The sequence below is a fragment of the Microcebus murinus genome, chromosome 16 (assembly GCF_040939455.1).
Source record: "Microcebus murinus isolate Inina chromosome 16, M.murinus_Inina_mat1.0, whole genome shotgun sequence".
In the NCBI taxonomy this organism is placed as follows: domain Eukaryota; kingdom Metazoa; phylum Chordata; class Mammalia; order Primates; family Cheirogaleidae; genus Microcebus; species Microcebus murinus.
The window spans coordinates 55,585,343-55,597,671 of record NC_134119.1 but is presented as its reverse complement, the minus strand read 5'-3'; the positions used below and the strand labels follow the sequence as shown (position 1 = coordinate 55,597,671).

At 62.1% G+C, this 12,329-nt stretch overlaps 1 pseudogene; it reads right to left on the bottom strand.

Moving 5' to 3' along the window:
* Positions 1-10,691: 10,691 nt before the first annotated feature.
* On the bottom strand, positions 10,692-10,810 carry LOC142861390 (uncharacterized; annotated as a pseudogene).
* Positions 10,811-12,329: the final 1,519 nt, after the last annotated feature.

Sequence of the window (12,329 nt, the reverse complement as noted above, 5' to 3'; positions counted from 1 at the left end):
TGTGCACACACCCATGGGAGACTGCCAGGCAGGGTTCTGTGTGGAACTCACTGTGTCCACACACCCACGGGAGATGGGCAGGCGAGTGCACTGTGGTTCTGGCTGTGTCCACACACCCATGGGAGACGGGCAGGCAGGGTGCAGTGTGGATCTGGCTGTGTCAACACACCCATGGGATATGGTCAGGCAGGGCGCTGTGTGGACCTGGCTGTGTCCACTCACCCACGGTAGACAGGCAGGCAGGTCACTGTGTGGATGTGGCTGTGTCCACTACCCAAGGGAGACGGGCAGGCAGGGCGCTGTGTGGATCTGGCTGTGTCCACACACCCACGGGAGACGTGCAGGCTGGGCGCCGGGTGGATCTGGTTGTGTCGACACACTCATGAGAGACGGGCAGGCAGGGCGCTGTGTGGATCTGGTTGTGTCGACACACTCATGGGAGACGGGCAGGCAGGGCGCTGTGTGGATCTGGCTGTGTCCACTCACCCACGGGAGACGGGCTGGCAGAGCGCAGTGCTGTGTGGATCTGGCTGTGTCTACTCACCCACGGGAGACGGGCAGGCAGGGCACAGTGTGGATCTTGCCGTGTCCACACACCCACGGTAGACGGGAGGCAGGGCGCAGTGTGGATGTGGCTGTGTCCACTCACCCATGGGAGACGGGCAGGCAGGACGCAGTGTGGAACTTGCTGTGTCCACACACCCACCGGAGACGGGCAGGTAGGGCACTGTGTGGAACTGGCTGTGTCCACACACCCATGGGAGTTGGTCAGGAAAGGTGCTCTGTGGATGTGGCTGTGTCCACTCACCAATGGGAGACGGGCAGGCTGGGCACCGTGTGTATCTGGCTCTGTCCACTCACCCACGGGAGATGGGCAGGCAGCGCGCAGTGTGGATCGTGCTGTTTCCACTCAACCACGGAAGACGGGCAGGCAGGGCACAGTGTGGATCTGACTGTGTCCACTCACCCATGGGTGATGGGCAGGCAGAGCTCTGTGTGGATCTGGCTTTGTCCACACACCCACCGGAGACGGGAAGGCAGGGTGCTGTGTGGATCTGGGTGTGTCCACTCACCCATGGGATACGGTCAGGCAGGGTGCTGTGTGGAACTGGCTGTGTCCACTCACCCATGGGAGACAGGGAGGCAGGGCGCAGTGTGGATCTTGCCGTGTCCACACACCCACGGGAAACGGGGAGGCAGGGCGCAGTGTGGATGTTGCCGTGTCCACACACCCACTGTAGACGGGATGGCCCGGTGCAGTGTGGATGTGGCTGTGTCCACTCACACACGGGAGACGGGCAGGCAGGGTGCAATGTGCATATAGCTGTGTCCACTCCCCCATGGGAGACGGGCAGGCAGGGCGCAGTGTGGAACTTGCTGTGTCCACAAACCCACCGAAGAGGGGCAGGTAGTGCGTTGTGTGGAACTTCCTGTGTCCACACAGCCATGGGAGACGGTCAGGCAGGGCGCCGTGTGGATCTGGCTGTTTCCACTGACCCACGGTAGATGGGCAGGCAGGGCGCTGTGTGGATGTGGCTGTGTCCACTCACGCACGGGAGACGGGCAGGCTGGGCGCCGTGTGGATGTTGCCGTGTACACACACTCACGGGAGACGGGCACGGAGGGCGTGTGTGGATCTGGCTGTTTCCACACACCAAGGGGATACGTTCAGGCAGGGCGCTGTGTGGATCTGGCTGTGTCCACACACCCACTGGAGACAGGCAGGCAGGGCATAGTGTGGAAGTGGCTGTGTCCACACACCCATGGGAGACTGCCAGGCAGGGTGCTGTGTTGATGTGGCTGTGTCTACTCACCCACCTGAGATGGGCAGGCTGGGCACCGTGACGATCTGGCTGTGTCCACTCACCCATGGGAGACGGGCAGGCAGGGCACTGTGTGGATGTGGCTATGTCCACTCACCCTCGGGATATGGGCAGGCAGGGCACAGTGTGGATGTGGCTGTGTCCACTCACCCACGGGAGACGGGCAGACAGGGCTCTGTGTGGAACTGGCTGTGTCCACTCACCCGCGTGAGACAGGCAGGCAGGGCGCAGTGTGGATGTGGCTGTGTCCACTCACCCATGGGTGATGGGCAGGCAGGGCACACTGTGGAACTGGCTGTGTCCGCACACCCACAGGAGACTTGCAGGCAGGGCGCAGTGTGCATCTGGATGTGTCCACTCACCCATGCATGACGGGCAGGCAGGGCCCAGTGAGGACCTGGATGTGTCCACACCCCCACCAGAGACGGGCAGGCAGGGCGCTGTGTTGATGTGGCTGTCTCCACTCACCCACGGAAGATGAGCAGGCAGGGCGCAGTGTGGAACTAGCTGTGTCTGCTCACCCAAGGGAGACGGGCAGGCAGGGCGCTGTGTGGATCTGGCTGTGTTCACACACCCACCGGAGATGGACAGGCAGGGTGCTATGTGGATATGGCTGTGTCCACTCACCCACCAAAGATGGGCAGGCTGGGCACCGTGACGATCTGGCTGTGTCCACTCACCCACGGGAGACTGGCAGGCATGGCGCTGTGTGGATGTGGCTGTGTCCACTCACCCTCGGGATATGGGCAGACAGGGCACAGTCTGGAACCGGCTCAGTCCACTCACCCACGGGAGACGGGCAGACAAGGCTCTCTGTGGAACTGGCTGTGTCCACTCACCTACGGGAGAACGGCAGGTAGGGCACAGTGTGGATCTTGCTCTGTCCACACACCCATGGGAGACGGGCAGGCATGGCGCAGTGTGATTCTGGCTGTGTCCACTCACCCATGGGCAATGGGCAGGTAGGGCGCAGTGTGGATCTTGCCTTGTCCACACACCCACGGAATATGGGCAGTCAGGGCGCAGTATGGAACTGGCTGTGTCCACACACCCACGGGAGAGGGGCATGCAGGGTGCAGTGTGGATTTGGCTGTGTCCACTCACCAACGGGAGACGGGCAGACAGGGCACATTCTGGAACTGGCTGTGTCCACTCACCCATGGGAGACGGGCAGGCAGGGCACAGTGTGGATCTTGCTATGTCCACACTCTCATGAGAGACGGGCAGGCACGGCGCAGTGTGGATCTGGCTGTGTCCACTCACCCACGGGAGACGGGCAGGCTGGGCGCCATGTGGATCTGGTTGTGTCCACACACTCATGGGAGACGGGAAGGCAGGGCGCATTGTGGAACTGGCTGTGTCCACACACCCACGGGAGACGGGCAGGCAGGGTGCGGTGTGGATCTGGCTGTGTCCACTCACCCATGGGTGATGGGCAGGCCGGGCACAGTGTGGAACTGGCTGTGTCCACACACCCACGGGAGACGGGCAGGCAGGGTGCAGTGTGGATTTGGCTGTGTCCACTCACCCATGGGAGATAGGCAGGAAGGGAGCCGTGTGGAACTGGCTGTGTCCACACACCCACAGGAGATGGGCAGGCTGGGCGCCGTGTGGATCTGGCTGTGTCCACTCACCCACAGAAGACGGGCAGGCAGGGTGCAGTTTGGATCTGGCTTGTCCAATCTCCAATGGGTGACGGGCAGGCAGGGCGCAGTGTGGACGTGGCTTTGTCCACTCACCCCTGGGAGATGGGCCAGCAGGGCTCTCTGTGGACGTGTCTGTGTCCACTCACCCATTGGTGAGGGGCAGGCAGGGGGCATTCTGGAACTGGCTGTGTCCACTCACCCATGGGAGATGGGCAGGCAGGGCGCAGTGTGGATCTGGCTGTGTCCACTCACCCATGGGTGATGAACAGGCAGGGCACAGTGTGGAACTGCCTGTGTCAACACACGCACCAGAGACGTGCAGGTAGGACTCTGTGTGGAACTGGCTGTGTCCACACACCCACAGGAGACGGGCAGGCAGGGCGCAGTTTGGATCTTGCCGTGTCCACACACCCACGGGAGACGGGCAGGCAGGGCGCAGTGTGGATCTGGCTGTTTCCACACACCCATGGGATACTTTCAGGCAGGGCTCTGTGTGGATCTGGCTGTGTCCACTCACCACGTGAGACTGGCAAGAAGGGTGCTGTGTGGATGTGGCTGTGTCCACTCACCCAGACGAGATGGGCAGGCTGGGCACCATGACGATCTGGCTGTGTCCACTCACCCACGGGAGACGGGCAGGCAGGGTGCAGTGTGGATCTGGCTGTGATCACTCACCCATGGGTGACGGGCAAGCAGGACGCAGTGTGGAAATGGCTGTGTCCACACACCCACCAGAGACGGGCAGGCAGGGCATGTGTGGATGTGGCTGTCTCCACTCACCCACGGGAGACGGTCAGGCAGGGTGCTGTGTTGATGTGGCTGTGTCAACACAGCCACGGGAGACGGGCAGGCTGGGAGCCGTGTGGATCTGGCTGTGTCCACACACAAACGGGAGACGAGCATGCAGGGTGCAGTGTGCATCTGGCTGTGTCCACTCACGCATGGGTGACGAGAAGGCAGAGCGCAGTGTGGAACTGGCTATGTCCACACACCTACGGGAGACGGTCAGGCAGTGCTCTGTGTGGAACTGACTGTGTCCACACAAGCAAGGGAGACGAGCAGGCCGGGCGCAGTGTGGATCTAGCTGTGTCCACTCACCCATGGGTGACGGGCATGCAGGGTGCAGTACGGATGTGGAGGTGTCCACTCACCTAAGGGAGATGGGCAGGCAGGGCTCTGTGTGGAACTGGCTGTGTCCACTTACTCATGGGAGACGGGCAGGCAGGGCGTCGTGTGGATGTGGCTGTGTCCAAAAACCCAAGGGAGACGGTCAGGCAGGGCGCAGTGTGGATGTGGCTGTGTCCACTCAACCATGGGAGACGGGCAGGCTGTTCGCCGTGTGGATCTGGCTGTGTCCACTCACCCACGGGAGACGGGCAGGCAGGGCGCAGTGTGGATCTGGCTGTGTCCACTCACCCATGGGTGATGAACAGGCAGGGCACAGTGTGGAAATGGCTATGTCCACACACCTACGGGAGACGGTCAGGCAGTGCTCTGTGTGGAACTCACTGTGTCCACACAAGCACGGGAGATGAGCAGGCCGGGCACAGTGTGGATCTAGCTGTGTCCACTCACCCATGGGTGACGAGCAGGCTAGGCGCAGTGTGGAACTGGCTGTGTCCACTCACCCATGGGAGACGGGCATGCAGGGCGCAGTACGGATGTGAAGGTGTCCACTCACCAAAGGGAGATGGGCAGGCAGGGCTCTGTGTGGAACTGGCTGTGTCCACTTACTCACGGGAGACGGGCAGGCAGGGCGTCGTGTGGATGTGGCTGTGTCCAAAAACCCAAGGGAGACGGTCAGGCAGGGCGCAGTGTGGATCTGGCTGTGTCCACTCACCCATGGGTGATGAACAGGCAGGGCACAGTGTGGAACTGGCTAAGTCAACACACGCACCGGAGACGCACAGGTAGGACTCTGTGTGGAACTGGCTGTGTCCACACACCCACGGGAGACGGGCAGGCAGGGCGCAGTTTGGATCTTGCCGTGTCCACACACCCACGGGAGACGGGCAGGCAGGGCGCAGTGTGGATGTGGCTGTGTCCACTCACCCATGGGAGACGGGCAGGCAGGGCGCAGTGAGGAACTGGCTGTGTCTACTCACCCACGGGAGACGGTCAGGCAGGGTGCTGTGTGGATGTGGCTGTGTCAACACAGCCTCGGGAGACGGGCAGGCTGGGAGCCGTGTGGATCTGGCTGTGTCCACACACAAACGGGAGACGGGCATGCAGGGCGCAGTGTGCATCTGGCTGTGTCCACTCACGCATGGGTGACGAGAAGGCAGAGCGCAGTGTGGAACTGGCTATGTCCACACACCTACGGGAGACGGTCAGGCAGTGCTCTGTGTGGAACTCACTGTGTCCACACAAGCACGGGAGACGAGCAGGCCGGGCGCAGTGTGGATCTAGCTGTGTCCACTCACCCATGGGTGACGGGCAGGCTAGGCGCAGTGTGGAACTGGCTGTGTCCACTCACCCATGGGTGACGGGCATGCAGGGTGCAGTACGGATGTGGAGGTGTCCACTCACCTAAGGGAGATGGGCAGGCAGGGCTCTGTGTGGAACTGGCTGTGTCCACTTACTCATGGGAGACGGGCAGGCAGGGCGTCGTGTGGATGTGGCTGTGTCCAAAAACCCAAGGGAGACGGTCAAGCAGGGCGCAGTGTGGATCTGGCTGTGTCCACTCACCCACGGGAGACGGGCAGGCAGGGCGCAGTGTGGATCTGGCTGTGTCCACTCACCCATGGGTGATGAACAGGCAGGGCACAGTGTGGAAATGGCTATGTCCACACACCTACGGGAGACGGTCAGGCAGTGCTCTGTGTGGAACTCACTGTGTCCACACAAGCACGGGAGATGAGCAGGCCGGGCGCAGTGTGGATCTAGCTGTGTCCACTCACCCATGGGTGACGGGCAGGCTAGGCGCAGTGTGGAACTGGCTGTGTCCACTCACCCATGGGAGACGGGCATGCAGGGCGCAGTACGGATGTGGAGGTGTCCACTCACCAAAGGGAGATGGGCAGGCAGGGCTCTGTGTGGAACTGGCTGTGTCCACTTACTCACGGGACACGGGCAGGCAGGGCGTCGTGTGGATGTGGCTGTGTCCAAAAACCCAAGGGAGACGGTCAGGCAGGGCGCAATGTGGATGTGGCTGTGTCCACTCAACCATGAGAGACGGGCAGGCTGTTCGCCGTGTGGATCTGGCTGTGTCCACTCACCCTCAGGAGATGGGCAGGCAGGGCGCAGTGTGGATGTGGCTGTGTCCACTCACCCATGGGTGATGAACAGGCAGGGCACAGTGTGGAACTGGCTAAGTCAACACACGCACCGGAGACGCACAGGTAGGACTCTGTGTGGAACTGGCTGTGTCCACACACCCACGGGAGACGGGCAGGCAGGGCGCAGTTTGGATCTTGCCGTGTCCACACACCCATGGGAGACGGGCAGGCAGGGCGCAGTGTGGAACTGGCTGTGTCTACTCACCCACGGGAGACGGTCAGGCAGGGTGCTGTGTGGATGTGGCTGTGTCAACACAGCCACGGGAGACGGGCAGGCTGGGAGCCGTGTGGATCTGGCTGTGTCCACACACAAACGGGAGACGGGCATGCAGGGCGCAGTGTGCATCTGGCTGTGTCCACTCACGCATGGGTGACGAGAAGGCAGAGCGCAGTGTGGAACTGGCTATGTCCACACACATACGGGAGACGGTCAGGCAGTGCTCTGTGTGGAACTGACTGTGTCCACATAAGCACGGGAGACGAGCAGGCCGGGCGCAGTGTGGATCTTGCTGTGTCCACTCACCCATGGGTGACGGGCAGGCTAGGTGCAGTGTGGAACTGGCTGTGTCCACTCACCCATGGGAGACGGGCATGCACGGCGCAGTACGGATGTGTTGGTGTCCACTCACCAAAGGGAGATGGGCAGGCAGGGCTCTGTGTGGAACTGGCTGTGTCCACTTACTCACGGGACACGGGGAGGCAGGGCGTCGTGTGGATGTGGCTGTGTCCAAAAACCCAAGGGAGACGGTCAGGCAGGGCGCAGTGTGGATGTGGCTGTGTCCACTCAACCATGGGAGACGGGCAGGCAGGGTGCAGTGTGGATCTGGCTGTGTCCACTCACCCACGGGAGACGGGCAGCCAGGGCGCAGAGTGGATCTGGCTGTGTCCACTCACCCACGGGAGACGGGCAGGCAGGGCGCAGTGTGGATCTGGCTGTGTCCACTCACCCATGGGTGATGAACAGGCAGGGCACAGTGTGGAACTGGCTGTGTCAACACACGCACCGGAGACGTACAGGTAGGACTCTGTGTGGAACTGGCTGTGTCCACACACCCACGGGAGACGGGCAGGCAGGGTGCAGTGTGGATGTGGCTGTGTCCACTCACCCATGGGAGACAGGCAGGCAGGGCGCAGTGTGGATCTGGCTGTGTCCACTCACCCATGGGAGACGGGCAGGCAGGTCGCAGTGTGGATCTGGCTGTGTCCACTCACCCATGGGAGATGGGCAGGCAGGGCGTAGTGTGGATGTGGCTGTGTCCAATCACCCATGGGAGATGGGCAGGCAGGGCGCAGTGTGTATCTTGCCGTGTCCACACACCAACGGGAGAAGGGCAGGCAGGGCACAGTGTGGAACTGGCTGTGTCCACACACCCAGGGGAGACGGGCAGGCAGGGTGCAGTGTGGATCTTGCTGAGTCCACACTCCCATGGGAGACGGGCAGGCACGGCGCAGTGTGATTCTGGCTGTGTCCACTCACACAGGGGTGATGGACAGGCAGGGTGCAGTGTGGAACTGGCTGTGTCCACACACCCACGGGAGATGGGCAAGCAGGGCGCAGAGTGAATTTGGCTGTGTCCACTCACGCACGGGAGAATTGCAGGCTGGGCGCGGTGTGGATCAGTCTGTGTCCACACACCCATGAGAGACGGGCAGGCATTGCGCTTTGTGGAATGACTGTGTCCACTCACCCACGGGAGATGGGCAGGCAGGGGGCAGTATGGATGTGGTTGTGTCCACTCACCCAGGGGAGACGGGCAGGTAGGGCGCAGTTTGGATTTGACTGTGTCCACTCACCCACGGGAGTCGGGCACATAGGGCGCAGTGTGGAAATGAATGTGTCCACTCACCCACGGGAGACGGGCAGGCGGCGTGCAGTGTGGATCTTGCCGTGTCCACATACCTGCGTGAGACAGGCAGGCAGGGCGCAGTGTGGATGTGGCTGTATCTACTCACCCACAAGAGACGGGAAGGTAGGGCACAGTGTGGAACTTTCAGTGTCCACTCATCCATGGATGACCGGCAGGTAAGGCGCAGTGTGGATCTTGCTTGTCCACACACCCACGGGAGACGGGCAGGCAGGGCGCAGTGTGGAACTGGCTGTGTCCACTCACCCATGGGTGACAGGCAGACAGGGAGCATTATGGAACTGGCTGTGTCCACACACCCATGGGAGACGGGCAGGCAGGGCGCAGTGTGGATGTGGCTGTGTCCACTCACACACGCGAGATGGGCAAGCAGGGCGCAGTGTGGATCTTGCTGTGTTCACACACCCACGGGAGACGGGCAGGCATGGCGCTGTGTGGATCTGGCTGTGTCCACTCACCCACGGGAGACAGGCAGGCAGGGCGCAGTGTGGATCTTGCCGTGTCCACACACCAATGGGACAAGGGCAGGCTGGGCGCCGTGTGGATCTGGCTGTGTCCACACACCAACAGGACAAGGGCAGGCAGGGCGCAGTGTGGAACTGGCTGTGTCTACTCACCCACGGGTGACAGGCAGGCAGGGCGCTGTGTGGATCTGCCTGTTTCCACACACCCATGGGATACGTTCAGGCAGGGCGTAGTGTGGAACTGGCTGTGTCCACACACCCATGGAAGACTGTCAGGCAGGGTGCTGTGTGGATGTGGCTGTGTCTACTCACCCACCGGAGATGGGCAGGCTGGGCACCGTGACGATTTGGCTGTGTCCACTCACCGATGGGAGACGGGCAGGCTGGGCGATGTGGGGATCTGTCTGTGTCCACTCACCCACAGGAGATGGGCAGACAGGGCGCAGTGTGGAACTGTCTGTGTCCACACACCCATGGGAGGCGGTCAGCCAGGGTGCTGTGCGGATGTGGCTGTGTCCACACACCCACAGGAGACGGTCAGGTAGGGTGCAGTGTGGAACTGGCAGTGTGCACTCTCCCACGGGAGACGGGCTGGCAGGTCGCAGTGTGCATGTGGCTGTGTCCACTAACCCACCGGAGATGGGCAGGAAGGGCGCTGTGTGGATGTGGCTGTGTCCACTCACCCACGGGTGATGGGCAGGCAGGGTGCTGTGTGGATGTGGCTGTGTCCACTCACCCACCTGAGACAGGCAGTCAGGGTGCAGTGTGGAACTGGCTGTGTCCACAAACCAACGGGAGGCGGGCAGGTAGGGCTCTGTGTGGAACTTTCTGTGTCCACAGACATATGGCAAACGGGCAGACAGGGCGCAGTGTGGAACTTGCTGTATCCACTCACCCATGGGTGACATGCAGGCTGGGCTATGTGTGGAACTGTCATTGTACACATACCCACGGGACACGGGCAGACAGGGAGCAGTGTGGAACTTGCTGTGTCCACACATCAAACAGAGTCGGGTAGGCAGGACGCTGTGTGGACGTGGCTGTGTCCACTCACCCACGGGAGACGGGTGGCAGGGCGCTGTGTGGAACTTGTTGTGTCCACACACCCAGCAGAGACAGGCAGACAGGGCGCAGTGTGGATGTGACTGTGTAAACTAACCCACGGGAGATGGGCAGTCAGGGCGCAGTGTGGAACTGGCTGTGTCCACACACCAAAGGGACACAGGCAGGCAGGGCGCAGTGTGGATCAGGCTGTGTCCACTCACCCATGGGTGACAGGAAGGCAGGGCTCTGTGTGGATCTAGCTGTTTCCACACACCCATGGGAGATGGGCAGACCGTGCGCTGTGTCGATCTGGGTGTGTCCACACACCCATGGGGGATGGTCAGACAGAGTGCCAGACCTTTGGTCTGAGACCTGAGAGTCCAGATGCCACGCATGCTGCCGCGTGGCGGAGGTGTCGCAGCTTGGGACAAGAGGAGGCCCCACGGTGCGGGCTGGGGTGCCAGGCACCGCGGTGGGCCCTGAGGGTGGGGGTCACCGCCACCCCGGGCCGCCGCCTTGCTCCCAGAAAGGGGACAGAACAAGACGCAAAAAAAAAAAAAAAAGAAGAAGAAGCCTGTGGCACCCAGTAATCCCAGGCTGTCTCCCATCCAAGTACTAACGAGGCCCGACCCTGCTTAGCTTCCGAGATCAGACGAGATCGGGCGCGTTCAGGGTGGTGTGGCCCTAGACAGCGGCGGAGGGCGCCCCTGCCCCGCTCAAGAAGCTGAGCCTCTCTGCGCTTCCCCGCCGCCTCCTCCCGCCCCAGGCCCCGCGCGGGCACTGACCCGAGCCGGGCCGGGCCTGTTGAGTTCACCGGCCAGGTCCGGCGGGCTCCAAGGGACGGGGGTGATGGGCGGGGCGGGGCGGGGCAGGGTTGGGGGCTGTCTCTCTATACACACACACACACTCACACTCACTCACACTCACACAAGATGTGCCTCCACGGCTGGACTCGCCAAGGTGGAGCCCTTCCAGCCCCCCTCGTCTCCTCCCCCGGCCTCCTTCACCTACCCCCTGCCCACCCCCAGCGGGTCGCCACCGCTGACTGCCCACGCGGGGCGCTCGCCCTTTGACCCCAGCCAGGGGCCGCCCTCCCCCACAACCCCTTTAAGCTGCGACCCCCTCGCCCTGTGGGTGGGCTGCTGCCTATTCCCCCAGGCCAGGGCTGGGGCACAGCCCAAGGGGAAGGGGAGCCAGTGTATGGGGCGTCTCTCTCTGGGGATGTGTCCCATGGGTGGGGTGGGGTGGCGTGGTCTGTGGGGCGCTGAAGAAATCAGTCCCCTCCATCTCCTACCTCTGGAAAACGCCCAAGCCCGTGGAGAACTGCCGGCACCGCTTCGTGGGGGCCGGGACCCTCCTCTGTGTCCTCCTGTGGCCCAGTCCAAGGGCCCTGGGCCTGGCCGGGGCTGCATTGGACCCCGACCACCCTGGCATGTGGACTCGCTAAAAGTCGGCGATTAGATATTGGATTCCAGCTTCATTGAGGTCATTTCACTAATGAGTGCACCGGAAAGAGTTTCCTAATCCATCTGTGAAGGTGGCAACTGAAAGAGAATTTGAAAGCTGACAGAATAGGCGAGGGAAGGCATAGGAGATTTCCACACCCAGCAAGGCAGACTTTCCCGAAATGGAAGAAAGAAACGAACAAACAGAGACACCCGTAGCCCGCCCGGATCAGAGTCTGCCCCTGAGAGAAAATACCCTGACAAGGTTCACCCGTGGGTGGGTGGCGAGCTAGCGGCATTCAGAAGAGCGAGGCCCGCAGTCTGTGCGGAAGACACCTGCACTCGGGTGTGTGTGGCGGCACAATTCACAAGCAGCTCCAGATGTTAAGCCAAGGAGAAGCCAGGGAGTTCCCAACGCCCCAGGTGTCCTCAGCCCACGACTGGCTGCTGTGGGAATGTGAAGCCCGGCTCCTTGTCTCAGAGTGGGGTTCCCAGGAGGATCAGGCTGAGGCTGGGACTTGGCCTCAAAGTGTCCCCTCGCATGGCCACCCCCTTCCCCTTCCTGCTCCTCTACTCCTGGTGCCCCTCCATCCAGGGGCCAGACCTTAAAAAGTCACCCAAGGGAATCCTGGTCCCAAGGGAGCCTTCTGGGGGACCGGTGCTGAGAGAAGTTGTGGGCATGGCCTGCTGGGGCTCTGCCCGACCCAGGGCTGAGAGATGCAACCTCCCAGCTCTGGGTCCCTGCAGGAAGTGTTGGCAAGCAC